Source organism: Durio zibethinus, chromosome 1 (assembly GCF_047325235.1).
Source record: "Durio zibethinus cultivar Kanyao isolate XHJ-2024 chromosome 1, ASM4732523v1, whole genome shotgun sequence".
Classification (NCBI taxonomy): Eukaryota; Viridiplantae; Streptophyta; class Magnoliopsida; order Malvales; family Malvaceae; genus Durio; species Durio zibethinus.
This window is the reverse complement of record NC_143162.1, coordinates 13,596,798-13,612,029: the sequence shown is the minus strand read 5'-3', so window position 1 is coordinate 13,612,029 and position 15,232 is coordinate 13,596,798. Positions and strand designations below refer to the sequence as shown.

Genomic DNA, 15,232 nt, shown 5'->3' with positions numbered 1-15,232 from the left:
TGAAGCTGATCGAGGCATGGCACATGCCGATGGTGGTCCAGGCAAGAGCCCGTACCAATGGCCAGCTTGCGATGATGGTGGTCGAGGCATGTGCCCGCACCAAGGCCCAACACGTGTCGATGGTGTTTGAAGCAACCGCCCGCATCAATGGCCATCTTTGGCCGATGCTCATCAAGGCATGCATGTGTCGATGGTGGTCAAGGCAAGTGCCTGTTCCAAGGGCCAGCTTGTGCTGATGGCGATCGAGGCAAGTGCCCGTACCAAAGGGCAGCCTGCGCCAATAATGGTCGATGCATGTGCCATCACCATGCGCCATCATTTCCCGTTGATGGTAGAAGACTTGGCTGAAGTTTAATTTTGAGCCATGGTGCACATGTTGGGCTCGAGCATGTGCTGGTGCCACATTTTTTTTGCTTGGGGCACCATCGTCGGAGCATCGTCGGTCGGAGCATCGTCGGAGAACTTGATGGACGGCTTTGGAGGTTTCGGTGATTGAGGGTCTGAGGGGTGTGCGCATATGATATGGATGGGTGCTTGTACTTGGCCCATATATTGGCCCCCTATCCCTTAACAAACGTCGACAACACACACCCACTTAAAGAGCATATGAGATTTTACAAGTTTGCTGTCAGTAACCATTCAAGTGTCTAAAATGGGGACACTTTTTTCAAATGGCCACAAAATCTTCTACACTTCGATTTTTTAGCTGAATTTTTTTTTACGTGGCAAAAAAAATACAAGGATCAGATATACGAAATTTAGGGCCAAAACTCCTTCTAAAACAATTTTAAAAAATCCCAAACCGTAAAAAATATCAAAAATCATGAAAAATAGAAAACGAGTCATCTTGCCATGAAACTTCACATGATTAGGGGACCATTGTATGAATTTACAAGCCATAAAAATGGCATTGGTATGGTAGAAATATGAAGATGTGCCTAAACCATCTACCACTCGATCGTGGCGTGCATGGTGCTCTACCCAGGCTAAGGACACCCGCGCGTGGTGTGCAGGAGTTGTGGAGTACTCATTGAATTCACAGGCCATAAAAATGGCATTGGCATGGCAAAAATATGAAGATGTGCCTGAACCCACCTACCACTCGATCGTGATGATCATTGGTGCTCGACCGGGCAAAAGGACATCCACGCGTGGTGCGCAGGCGTTGGGGAGTGCTCATATGAATTCATGGACCACAAAAATGGATTTGGCACTAAAGAAACATGAAGATATCCCTGAACCCACCTACTGCCCGATCGTGGTGCGTAGGGTGCACGGCCTGAGCCCAAGTGCAGCCGCTTGGTGCATGACCCAGCATGGGCCGATGCTGTTCGAGGGAACTACCCGCACTAAGGTCCAACATGCGTCGATGGCAGTCGAAGCATGTATTGAGACCAAGGGCCAACATGTCGTGATGGTGGTTGAGGCATGTGCATGTGTCACGATCAGTAAGCAAGATGGGACTAACCCCGGGGCTATAGTGGGATAAGGTCCGACAGCCAGGAGGGACCAGGCCTTGAAGCCTACTCGAGGTGCAGGTCACAGGGAATTGGATCGGGATAGTGGTGCAGGTAGTGATCAAGACTCCAGGGGTTCAGACATGGTGTTAGGTTCGACAAAATTGAGCCAGGCCTGGGTGCGGGTGTCGGTGAGCAGTGCACGGGCACGCAGTTAGACCGATGTGCGAGCATTGATGATTGAGGTGCAGGCATGCGGTTAGACCAGAGGTGTCCGAGGCAGTAGCCTGCACCAAGTGCCAGTGTCACGCTTTAGGCGTATGCACTAGGAGTTGAGGCCCGCGCCCAGCGGCCAAGGCTCGAGCACCGTATGTGGAGGCGGGGGTTCCAGCAATAGTCATTGCTATTGCTGTCAAGACCACCCGTCCGAAAGTCCAGCCTATCCGCGGTACCAGGACCAGGCCCACAACATGCCTGCACCACATCCAGGTGGTCCCAAGGAGTGGGGCCAAACCAGAACCGCATAGAAAGCCTGCAGGATTTGTAGCACACAGAGGGGGACTCGCACGCTTACGTGTTCTGCCTCTCCGGTTAACTTAGTGCCGGCATGCTTGTTTTGTAGGTTGACTTAGGCATACGGAGTTCATTGCCAGTCTAAGCTCTGATCGGACCAAGAGTGGTAGCAGGAACCGCAGCAAGATCGATAACACACAGAGGGGGACCAGATCGATCCTCAGCTTGTGCATTCAGCCTCTCTAGTCGGCTTAGTGCCCGTATGCTCATTTTGTAGGTTGACTTAGGCATACGGAGTTCATTCTTGATCGGGATCGAGGGACGGAGGGCCCCAGGTCATCCCCAACCCCAGAGGTGGGCGGCTTAAAAAGAAGGAAGGTCGGTGAGAGAATGGGAGGGGATGGGGGAGGGACGAATCAAAGTGACAAAAGGCTGAATCTCAGTGGATCATGGCAGCAAGGCCACTCTACCACTTACAATACCCCATCGCATATTTAAGTCATCTACAAAGGATTCTACCTATCGCTCAGTGGAAATTGAGCTCCAAGGAGGCCCGTGCACGTGCCCTTGGGGGCCATTAAACACCTACGGCTCGAGCAATGCATCGACAACCGACGGGTTTGGGATGGGACCTCCGTGCCCAACCCTCAGAGCCAATCTTTTTCTCGAGGTTACGGATCCATTTTGCTGACTTCCTTTGCCTACATTGTTCCACCGACCAGAGGCTGTTCACCTTGTAGACCTAATGCAGTTATGAGTATGACCGGGCGCAGATGGCACTCGACCCTCCAGATTTTCAAGGGCCATCGAGGGTGCACTGGACACCACACGACATGCGATGCTCTTTCGACCGCTAGACCCTACCTCCGGCTAAGCCATTTCTAGGGTGGACGGGCCATTAAATAAAAAAGATAACTTTTCCCAAGGCCTCTGTCGACGTCTGCGGACTCCCTAACGTTGCCGTCAATCGTCGCGTCCCAGTTCAAGAATTTTAACCCGATTATCCTTTGAAGCTCATGCGGGACGCACTATTGGATGGGCTTCCCCTATCTCTTAGGATTGACTAACCCATGTGCAAGTGCCGTTCACATGGAACCTTTCCCCCCTTTGGCCTTTAAAGTTTTCATTTGAATATTTGCTACTACCACCAAGATCTACACCGACGGTCGCTCCGGTCGGGCTTGCACCATGGGTTTTATGGAGATTGCCATGTCGTCCTACTCATCGGGGCTTGGCCTTTGCCCCGACTGCTGGGTATAGGTCGCACGCTTAAGCGCCATCAATTTTCAGGGCTAGTTGATTCGGCAAGTGAGTTGTTAATCGACTTTCATGACCACCATCTTACTATCTTAATCGACCAACACCCTTTATGGGTTTCGGGTTAACGCGCAGTTGGGCATCATAACCTGGCTTCCGGTTCATCCCACTTCGTCAATTTTGCTTACCAAAAATGGCCCACTTGGAGCTCTCAATTCCATGGCGCGGCTCAACAAAACAGCTGTGCTATCCTACCTATTTAAAGTTTGAGAATAGGTTGAGGGTGTTATGCCCCTGATGCCTCTAATCATTGACTTACTTGATAGAACTCACCGGGGGCTCTAGCTATCCTGAGGGAAACTTCGGAAGGAACCAATTACTAGACGGTTCAATTAGTCTTTTGCCCCTATACCCAAGTCAGACGAACGATTTGCACGTTAGTATCGTTATGGGCCTCCACTAGAGTTTACTCTAGCTTTGCCCCGCTCAGGCATAGTTCACCATCTTTTAGGTCTCGATGGGCATGCTCGTACTCGAACCCTTCTCAGAAGATCAAGGTCGGTTGGTGGTGCACCCTTGAGGGATCCTACCAATCAGCTTTCTTATGCTTTATAGGTTTTCTGGCTCATTGACTCGTACGTATGTTAGACTCCTTGGTCCGTGTTTCAAGATGAGCCAGATGGGGAGCTCGTAGGCTGAAGCCAGGAGCACGTGAGTGTCGAGGCATGCCAAGATGATGCGTGCTACATTCCACGATCGTGACAACGATGATGTCTCCATGAGCACATCGAAATCCCGGACTAAGGCCGTCATCATGACCCGCGTCGGTCCATACCTCAAGCCAATTGGCGGACTGGCTCTCGCCATTCCACATCTGACGGGGGTGCATTGCTAGCCCCTATCCGCTTCCCTCCCGACAATTTCAAGCACTCTTTGACTCTCTTTTTAAAGTCCTTTTCATCTTTCCCTTGCGGTACTTGTTCACTATCGGTCTCTCGCCCGTATTCAGCCATGGATGAAATTTACCACTCGATTAGGGTTGCATTCCCAAACAACCTGACTCGCGAACAACGCCTCGTGGTGCAATAGGGTCCGGGCACAACGGGGCTCTCACCCTCTCCGACGCCCCTTTCCAGGGGACTTGGGCTCGGTCTATCACTGAAAATGCTTCTCCAGACTACAATTCAATTGTCAAGGGCACCGAATTCTCAAGCTGGGCTCTTCTCGATTCGCTCACCGTTACTAGGAGAATCTTGGTAAGTTTCTTTTCCTCCGCTTATTGATATGCTTAAACTCAGCAGGTGATCCCACCTGACCTGGGGTCACGATGTGAGCATCAATCGAGCGATGCGGGGGGTTTAACGAGGTCCGAGTGGACAAGGAGTGCGTGTCACCTGGGATGAGGCACGTAGGCTGAGGTCTTGTTCGTTAACAAAATTAACCAAACAAATCGCTCCACCAACTAAGAACGGCCATGCACTACCACCCATAGAATCAAGAAGGAGCTCTCAGTCTGTCGATCCTTACTATGTCTAGACCTGGTAAGTTTCCCAATATTGAGTCAAATTAAGCCGCAGGCTCCACTCCTGGTGGTGCCCTTCCATCAATTCCTTTAAGTTTTAACCTTGTAACCATACTCGCCCTGGAACCCAAAGACTTTGATTTCTCATAAGGTACCGGTAGAGTCTTAAAAGTGACATCCACCGATCCCTGGTTGACATTATTTATGGTCGAGACTAGGACGGTATCTGATCATCTTCGAGCCCTTAACTTTTGTTCTTGATTAATGAAAACATCCTTAGTAAATGCTTTCACAGTTGTTCGTTTTTCATAAATCCAAGAATTTCACTTCTGACTATGAAATATGAATGCCCCCAACTGTCCCTATTAATTATTACTCCGATCCTGAAGGCCAACACAATAGGACCGAAATCCTATGATGTTATCCCATGCTAATGTATACAAGCATAGGCCTGCTTTGAGCACTTTAATTTCTTCAAAGTAACAGCGTCGAAGGAACGACCCGGGCAATTAAGTCCAGGAACGTATCACTGACAGTAGGGACTAGTAGATCGGTGCTCACCGTGAGACGGACTAGACAACCAAACCCTAGTTCCAACTACGAGCTTTTTAACTTAAATATATGCTATTGGAGCTAGAATTACCGTGGCTGCTGGCACCAAACTTGCCTTCCAATGGATGCTCGTTAAGGGATTTAGATTACGCATTCCAATTACCAAACTCATAGAGCCCGATATTGTTATTTATTGTCACTACCTCCCCATGTCAAGATGGGTAATTTACGCTCCTGTTGCCTTCCTTGGATGTGGTAGCCGTTTCTTAGGATCCCTCTCCGAAATTGAACCCTAATTCTCTATCACCCGTCACTACCATAGTAGGCCACTATCCTACAATCGAAAGTTGATAGGGTAGAAATTTGAATGATACGTCACCGGCACAAAGGCCTTATGATCCATCGAGTTATCATGAATCATCAAAGCAACGGGCATAGCCCACATCGACCTTTTATCTAATAAATGCATCCCTTCCAGAAGTCAGGGTTTGTTACACGTATTAGCTCTAGAATTACTATGGTTATCCGAGTAGTAGATACCATCAAACAAACTATAACTGATTTAATGAGCCATTCATAGTTTCACAGTCTGAATTAGTTCATACTTACACATACATGGCTTAATCTTTGAGACAAGCATATGACTACTGGCAGGATCAACCAGGTAGCATTCTTTCAGGACGTTGGCACTGTGTGGGCCTCGATGCACTGATCGAGCGATAGAGAGAGCCCAACGTGAAGCGTAAGCGTCGTGCATGTCGAGCACATGAAATGCATAGCATCGGACGAACAGGGGTTGAATGCCTGTGCCCGCTAAATGTTTCACATCCGAGAGTATGATCGAACACCGGTGTACCAATGCAGCCATGGAGGATTGGGTGACACGCTTGGGACACCGGCCACGATTGACATCTGACCCGTTGCCCCTCAGGACACGAGATGGATAAGGGATAGTGAGACATCTGATTTCCATCGATTCGGGTATGCAGCATAGGATCCTGATCGCACCCCTAGGCTACAACAACCGCATGAGGGAAGATTGAAGAGGATGACGGGTCAACAGTTTAATGCATCAAGCATAGAGCTTGCCAACACGCACAACCATAGTACCACTCATATGCCCATTGCGTACAAGTGGCAGCATCGACGCGCGTCGGTCCACAACCCACCCGATTGATTACTTGATGAGCGAGTGGAGGAAACGACATGCGAGGCCATGCCACAACCGCTTGGCACTGGAAAAACACAAGCAAGGGCCATGAGTCTGCCCCTGCCATCCGACAGGCAACAACGGCGTAATACCACCAATGCTTGGCCTGATCGAGACCGCACGTGCGAGCTCTGCTGACACCACCCCAGGGAGTCATTGCCTGATTCAGGGACTTGGTCTGAGGTCTAGGGTAGCATCCGTCATGTGCAAGGGCTCAAGCTCAGCTCTCTTTTTTTGCATGCATGCCAACCGATCGAGGCCATGGGTGCCTACCGATCATCGGAGCAACCAATCGTCGAACAAAATGGCTGGAATTTCACTAGAGGGATGTAGTCCTGGGTATACGTAATGGGAGGCCCATCATGCACACCTACTCCCCTTGTAGGGAGGGGAGAGGGGGTGTTAGACCACCACCCCCTACAAAGCATTAGAGATTTTGCAAATATGCTACCAGTAGACCTTAAAGTGTCTGAAATGGGGATACTTTTTCCAAATAGGCATATCTCGCACTAAGGGTGAGCAAGAATCGATGGTGGTCGAGGCATGTGCCCACACCAAGGGCCATCTTCTACCTATGCTAATCGAGCCAGGTGCCCGTATCGATTCTAGCTTGTGCGTATGCTGATTGAGGCATGCATACATCGATGGTGGTCGAGGCATCTGCCCGCACCAAGGTCCAGCATGTATCGATGGTGTTCGAGGCAACCGCCCATACTAGGGTCCATCTTCTGTCGATGCTGATCGAGGCATGGCACGTGCCGACGGTGATTGAGGCAAGTGCCCATGTCACGCCCTGGACGGGCACGCCAGGCACACCAGCACGTGAGCTAGAGGTTGAGGCCCACACACTAGGCGCCCTAGCGGGTATTTGCGCACAAGGCCTAGAAGACGAGGCCAAAATAGCTGCCCAGTTTGTAGGCCAGCTTGTGAGGCCAAGGCCTGGCATGCAGGCTACCCGTACCATATCTAGAAAGGCCCAAGGTGCTAGACATGCAAGTGAAGCTTCTGGAAGCTTGCAGGATCAGCAGGAGCCTCTTGGCAGATTTACTTGACCTTAGAAATCAGAAGTTAGAATCCTGATTGATTGTAATCTCTATAACCCCTTGATTTTAGCCTTTATTCTAGGGATATTGCCATTAAGTGTAGCTAGAGCCTCAATTATAAATAGAGGGCTACTCCACCCTCATTTGTACACCATCAAACACATCTGTTTCAGTGAATACACAGCATGTTTCAGCATTCTGCCTTGTTATCCTGTTTCTCTTTAACTTGTGTAATCAACCCTTCCCATTGTTCTAGTGCCCGCACACTTGTGTTTTAGGCTGACTTAGGCATAAAGGAAGAGATTCCAAGCCTCAGGTCGCATGGATTTTGAGTCTAAGGTCAGATCCCGTGACAGTTGATATTAGAGCAAGTTTGATTCTGCATGTTTGTGTTGTGCAGGTTAGATCATGATTGAGGAGATGGCATCCCAGAGCGACGTTGCTAACCAACAACCAGAGGTCCATGAGCAAGGGCATGGAAAAGGTAAGAAAGCCAGTTCAAGAGATATCTGGTCTACCATGGACGGTAGGCTGGCCAAGGTGGAGTTGACCATGGACGACATGGGGGAGAAGCTTGAGGAAGTGGAGACTCACATTGCATCGCTAAACTTCATGGGGGAGGAGATCCAAGGTGAGCTGCAAGCTGCTCTCAACAAAGGCATGGACATGATCACCTAAAAGAATGAGGCCTTGGAAGCTGAAGTACTGACCTTATGCGATGGCATGGAGGCCATGCACCAGCGGATAGAGGAGCTTACCAGTGAGCTCGTTACTTGCAAGACTGCCATTGGGAATGGCATGTTTGTTGGAGTGTCCAAGTCCATATTGGATGTCCCCAAGCCTAAAGAGTTCAAAGGGACTAGGGTAGCCAAGGAAGTAAATAACTACCTATGGGGTATGGAGTAATACTTCCAAGCCATGGGCATGCAAGATAAGGTGATAAAGGTAAGCACCGCTGCTATGTATCTCACTAATGTAGCCTTATTGTAGTAGAGGTACATGTGTGATGATGTTAGGCATGGGAGTGCCAAGATTGGAACCAAGCTAGAGTTCCAAAAAGAGTTCAGAGAGCAGTTTTATCGAGAGTATACCGATGATGAGGCACGGGCAAAGTTACGTAAGCTGAGCTGGCAAAAGGACATAAAGGAATATGTCAAGAAATTCTCTGAACTGATGTTACATATCTCGAATCTAGGTGAGAAAGATGCCTTATTTACTTTCATGAATGGGCTGAAGCCGTGGGTGAAACATGAGCTACAACGAAGGGGAGTTCATGACTTGGCTAAAGCCATGACTACTGCTGAGGCCTTGATAGAGTTCAAGCCTTTGAACAAGTTCGAGTCTTCCAAGCTCGAGGGTAAGGGCAAGGACGATAGGGATCGAAAGAAACAGTCCAAGAGGAAAGATCGTGATCAGAAATCTAAAGATGAAGACCGAGATCGTTCAACCAAAGATGGCAAGAGGAAGCCACCAACAGGTAAGTGGAAAGCAAAGGGGGATCGAAAGCCACTAGCATGCTACCTATGTGGAGGGAGCCACATAGCACACAATTACCCACAGAAGGGCAAGCTGGCTGCTGTAGACAAAGAGTCTAACGATGAGCCAGAGATAAGGGTAGTAAAGCTTGGGTCGTTGGTGCTTAATGCTGTCTAGAGTAAGGGAAGCCGCAAGCCAAATGGCTTGATGTTTATGGATCTGATGGTTAGGGGTTAGAAGGTGAGTGTACTGGCGGGCACAGGTGCCTCACATTTTTTTATTTTAGGTGATGAAGCCCAGAAGCTCAGACTAAAGGTGCAGAAAGGGATTGGTACCATTAAAACGGTGAACTCCAAGGAGGTTCCAACCATTGGAGTAGCATGGGGACTAGAGTTACAGCTTGGAGACTGGAAAGGCAAGGAGACCATAGAGGTAATACCTCTTGACGACTATGAGTTTGTGATTGGGTTGGATTTTTTTATTCGGATTAATTCCCTTCTTATGCCTTTTACCAATTTTGTTTGCATCTTGGATGCTTGGTGCCAATGCCTAGTGCCATTGAGGGAGCCAGGAGGTCAAAAAAGTGGGTAGACCAGAATAGACGGGACATGCAGTTCCAGGTTAAAGACTTGGTGTTGATGACGCTGTATCCCATTGCACGAAGGTATGAGGGACCTTTTCGAGTAGTCAAGAGGGTAGGCAAGGTTGCCTACAAGTTGGATATGCCACCCAAGCTGAGGGTACACTCGATGTTCCATGTGAGCATACTCAAGTCGTTCCATGAGGATGAGGGTGATCCAGAATGGGCAGAGTCAAAGCGTGCGCCATTAGGAGCAAGGGCCTCATATGAGAAGGGAGTCCACAGCATCATAGCTAACCGAGAGGTGAGATGGAAGAACTATCAACCAAGATAAAAGTACTTGGTACACTAGAAAGGACTTCCAAACAGTGAGGCAAGCTGGGAACCAACAGATGACTTATGGTAGTTCGGGGACCCGATCAGGCAGTACCATACAGAAGATGCAATAAGGGCATTGTGCAATTAGGTGAGGGAGAATGTCATGTCCTGGGTGGGCGGGTTAAGCACATCAGGCGCACCAGCACGCAAGCTAGAGGTTGAGGCCCGCAGACTAGGCGTGCTGGCGGGTATTTGAGCACAAGGCCTAGGAGACGAGGCCAGAATACCCGTCTAGCTTGCAGGCTAGCCCGTGAGGTCAAGGCCTGGCATTCAGGCTACCTACACCACATCTAGAAGGGTCCAAGGTGCTAGATGTGTAAGTGAAGCTTCTAGAAGCTTGCAGGATCAGCAAGATCCTCTTGGCAGATTTGGTTGACCCTAGAAATCAAGAGTTAGAATCCTGATTGATTGTAATCTATGTAATCCCATGATTTTAGCCTTTATTCTAGGGATATTGCCATTAAGTGTAGCTAGAGCCTCAACTATAAATAGAGGGCTACTCCACCCTCATTTGTACACCATCAAACACTTCTGTTTCAGTGAATATACAGCATATTCCAGCATTCAGACTTGTTATCCTATTTCTCTTTAACTTATGTAATCAGCCCTTCCCATTGTTCTAGTGCCCGCACGCTTGTGTTTTAGGCTGACTTAGGCATAAAAGAAAGAGATTCCAAGCCTAAGGCCGCATGGATTCTGAGTCTAAGGTCAAAGTCCATGACACCCGCACCAAGGCCCAGCATGTGCCGATGGTGTTTGACGTAACCACCCGTTCCAGGGGCCATCTTCTGCCGATGGTGGTCAAGGCAAGTGCCCCCGCCAAGGGCTGGCTTGTGTCGATGGTGCTTGAGGCAACCGCTCGCACCAAAGCCCAACATGTGCCGATGGTGTTCGAGGTAACTGCATGCACCAAAGACCACCTTTTGCTGAAGCTGATTGAGGCGTGGCACGTGTCGATGGTGGTCCAGGCAAGTGCCTATACCAATGGCTAGCTTGTGATGATGGTGGTCGAAGCATGTGCCCGCACCAAGGCCCAACACGTGCCGATGGTGCTTGAGGCAACCGCTCGTACCAAGGGTCATCTTCTTCCGATGCTCATTGAGGCATGCATGTGTCGATGGTGGTTGAGGCAAGTGCCTATTCCAATGGCCAACTTGTGTCGATGGCGATCGAGGCAAGTGCTCGTATCAAAGGGCAGCCTGTGCCGATGATGGTCGATGCATGTGCCATCACCATGTGCCATCAAGTGCCGTTGATGGTTGAGGCCTTGGCCAAAGTTTGATTTTGAGCCATGGTGCACATGCTGGGCTCGGGCATGTGCTGGTGTCAAATGCTTTTTACCTAGGGCACCTCTGTGCCTCTACCATAATAAGGCACATCATGCGCACCAACAGGCAAGCCAGAGGTTGAGGCCCGTAGACCAGGTGCATTGGCAGGTATTTGCATGCAAGGGCTAGGAGACAAGGTCAAAACACCCACCCAGCTTGTAGGCCAGCCTGTGAGGCCAAGGCCTGGCATGTAGGCTACCCGTACCACATCTAAAAGGGCCCAAGGTGCTGGATATGCAAGTAAAGCTTCTGAAATCTTACAGGATCAGCAGGTGCATCCTGGCAGATTTGGTTGACCCTAGAAATTAGGAGTTAGAATCTTGATTGATTGTAATATGTATAACCCATGATTTTAGCCTTTATTCTAGGGATATTGCCATTAAGTGTAGCTAGAGCCTCAACTATAAATAGAGGGCTGCTCCACCCTCATTTGTACACCATCAAACATTTCTGTTTTAGTGAATACAAAGCACATTCTAGCATTCTGCCTTGTTATCTTATTTCTCTTTAACTTGCGTAATCAGCCCTTACATTGTTCTAGTGCCTGCACGCTTGTGTTTTAGGCTGACTTAGGCATAAAGAAAGAGATTCCAAGCCTAAGGCTGCACGGATTCTGAGTCTAAAGTCAGAGCCTGTGACGCATGTGTCACGGTTAGCGAGCAAGTCGGGACTGGCCCCTAGGTTGTAGTGGGATAGGGTTCAACAGCCAGAGGGGACTAGGCCTTAGGCCTACTCGAGGTACAGGTCATGGGGAACTGGATCGAGATAGTGCTACGGGTAATGATCAGGACTCCAGGGGTCAGACACGGTGTTAGGTTCGGCAGAATTGAGCCAGGCCCAGGTGTGGGTGTTGGTGAGCGATGCTCAGGTACGTAGTCAGACCGACGTGAGGGCACTAATGATCGAGGTGCGAGCATACGATCAGACTAGGGGTGTTCAAGGTAGCAGCTCGCACCAAGTGCTAGTGCCGGGCCTTGGGCGTGCGCACCAGGAGTTGAGGCCCGTGCACCAGTGGCCAAGGCTCGAGCACCGTACGTAGAGGCGGGGGTTCCAGCAATAGTCATTGCTATTGCTGTCAAGACCACCTACTCAGAAGTCCAGCTTGTCTGTGACACCAAGACCAGGCCCATAACATGCTCGTACTGCATCCAGGTGGTCCCAAGGAGTGGGGTCGAATTCGAACCGTATAGAAAGCCTGCAGGATCTGCAGCACATAGAGGGGGACCCAATTGATCCTTAGCTTGCATATTCTGCCTCTCTAGCCGGCTTAGTGCCCGCACGCTTATTTCGTAGGTTGACTTAGGCATACGGAGTTCATTTCCAGTCTAAGCTCCGATCAGACCGAGGGTTGTGGCAGCAAGAACCGTAGCAAGATCGACAACACACAAAGGGGGACCCGATCGATCCTCACTTGCGCATTCTGCCTCTCTGGCCAGCTTAGTGCTCGTACGCTCATTTTGTAGGTTGATTTAAGCATGTGGAGTTCATTCCCGATCGGGATCGAGGGATGGAGGGCCCCGGGTCATGCCCAACCCTAGAGGGGGGTGACGTAAAAAGAAGGAAGGTCAACGGGGGAATGGGAGGGGAAAAGGGAGGGGGGAGGGACGAATCAAAGCGAGAAAGGGCTGAATCTCAATGGACCATGGAAGCAAGGCCACTCTGCCACTTACAATACTCCATCGCGTATTTAAGTCATCTACAAAGGATTCTACCCATCGCTCAATGGGAATTGAGCTCCAAGGTGGCCCGTACGGCTCGTCCATCGACATATCTGGACTCCCTAATGTTGCCATCAATCATTGCATCCCAGTTTAAGAATTTTAACTCGATGCCCTTTTGAAGCTCACGTAGGACGTGCTGTCGGACGGGCTTCCCCCATCTTTTATGATCGACTAACCCATGTGCAAGTGCCATTCACTTGGAACCTTTCCCCTCTTTGGCCTTCAAAGTTCTCATTTGAATATTTGCTACTACCATCAAGATCTGCACCGACGGTCGCTTTGTCGGGCTTGCACCCTAGGTTTTGTGGCAACCACCACACCTTCCTACTCATCAGGGTCTAGCCCCTGCCCCGACGGTCGGGTATAGGTCACCCGCTTACGCACCATCCATTTTTAGGGCTAGTTGATTCGGTAGGTGAGTTGTTGCACATTCCTTAGTAGATTTCGACTTCCATGACCACCGTCCTACTGTCTTAATCGACCAACACGCTTTATGGTTCTGGGTTAGCACGCAGTTGGGCACTGTAACCTGACTTTTGGTTCATCCTGCATTGCCAGTTCTGCTTACCAAAAATGGCCCACTTGGAATAGGTCGAGGGCATTGCACCCCGAATGCCTCTAATTATTGGCTTTACCCGATAGAACTCATCGGGGGCTCCAGCTGTCCTGAGGGATACTTCGGAGGGAACCAACTACTAGATGGTTTGATTAGTCTTTTGCCCCTATACCCAAGTCAGACGAATGATTTGCACGTCAGTATCGCTGCGGGCCTCCACTAGAGTTTCCTCTAGCTTTGCCCCACTCAGGCATAGTTCACCATTTTTTAGGTCCCGACGGGCATGCTCGCACTCGAACCCTTCTCAGAAGATCAAGGTTGGTCGGTGGTGCACCCACGAGGGATCCTGCCAATCAGTTTCCTTATGCCTTATGGGTTTCCTGACCCGTTGACTAGCACGCATGTCAGACTCCTTGGTCCATGTTTCAAGACGAGCCGGATGGAGAGTCCGTAGGCTGACGCTAGGGGCACGCAGGTGTTGAGCATGCCGAGATGGTGCGTGCTGCATTCCACGATCGTGATGAAGACGTCTTCACTGGCACATCGATAGATTGGCTCTTGTCGTTCCACATCCGATCGGGGCACATCGTAGACCCCAATCCACTTCCCTCCCGATAATTTCAAGCACTCTTTGACTCTTTTTTCAAAGTCTTTTTCATCTTTCCCTCATAGTACTTGTTCACTATCGATCTCTCACCCGTATTCAGCCTTGGACAGAATTTACCACTCGGTTGGGGCTGCTTTCCTAAACAACCTGACTCGCGGACAGCACCTCATGGTACGATAGGGTCCGAGCACAACAGGGCTTTCACCCTCTCTGGTGCCCCTTTTCAGGGGACTTGGACCTGGTCTGTCGCTAAGGACGCTTCTTCAGACTATAATTTGGTCACCAGAGGCACCCGATTCTCAAGCTAGGCTCTTCCCGATTCGCTCGTCGTTACTAGGAGAATCTTGGTAAGTTTCTTTTCCTCCGCTTATTGATATGCTTAAACTCAGTGGGTGATCCCGCCTGACCTGGGGTCGTGACACGAGTGGGGGGTCTGGGTGGACAATGAGCGTACGTCACTGGGGACAAGGCATGCCAAGAGCTCTACCACCAACGGTCACGACGCTATCGTTGCCGGGGACTCGCTTTTGGGCCAACTGCGATCGAAAAGATCGCAGGAGGCCATCTTCCGCTTGCCTCCTTCCTTCGGAGTCCGATGGGGGGGGTTGAGGGGGGCGATGGTGCATGACACCCAGGTAGGCGTGCCCTTGGCCTAATGGTTTGGGGTGCAACTTGCATTCAAAGACTCGATGGTTCACGGGTTTCTGCAATTCACACCAAGTATCACATTTCGCTACATTCTTCATCGATGCGAGAGCTAAGATATCCATTGTCGAGAGTCGTTTCATTTTTTCATGACAAGAAGAGTCAAGATGCCACCCGCACATGTACCACGAACGAGATGGTGATAGCGCGTGCGCTCCGTTTTCATTTCGATTCTTTGGCACGGTTCGCGTCGGGGGTTCATTGTTCGACAGCAAGCGAGATGATGCCAGTCATTTCACCCACCCGATAGGGGGCATGAAACGACCGTCACACCTACCTAAGGTCAAAAGGGGCTCAGGGCACGAGGGGACCCTCGCCCCTTCGGTG

At 50.0% G+C, this 15,232-nt stretch overlaps 1 non-coding gene and 3 pseudogenes across 1 annotated transcript; all 4 read right to left on the bottom strand.

The window, feature by feature from the left end:
* Positions 1 to 2,381: 2,381 nt before the first annotated feature.
* On the bottom strand, positions 2,382 to 4,552 carry LOC149520409 (25S ribosomal RNA; annotated as a pseudogene).
* Positions 4,553 to 4,870: 318 nt separating this feature from the next.
* Positions 4,871 to 5,965, bottom strand: LOC149520408 (18S ribosomal RNA; annotated as a pseudogene).
* A 6,898-nt stretch (positions 5,966 to 12,863) lies between these two features.
* Positions 12,864 to 14,616, bottom strand: LOC149520407 (25S ribosomal RNA; annotated as a pseudogene).
* Positions 14,617 to 14,825: 209 nt separating this feature from the next.
* On the bottom strand, positions 14,826 to 14,981 carry LOC149520406 (5.8S ribosomal RNA). The gene has a single exon (XR_016326617.1). It is a non-coding gene; the product is annotated as a 5.8S ribosomal RNA (ribosomal RNA).
* Between the last annotated feature and the right edge of the window lie 251 nt (positions 14,982 to 15,232).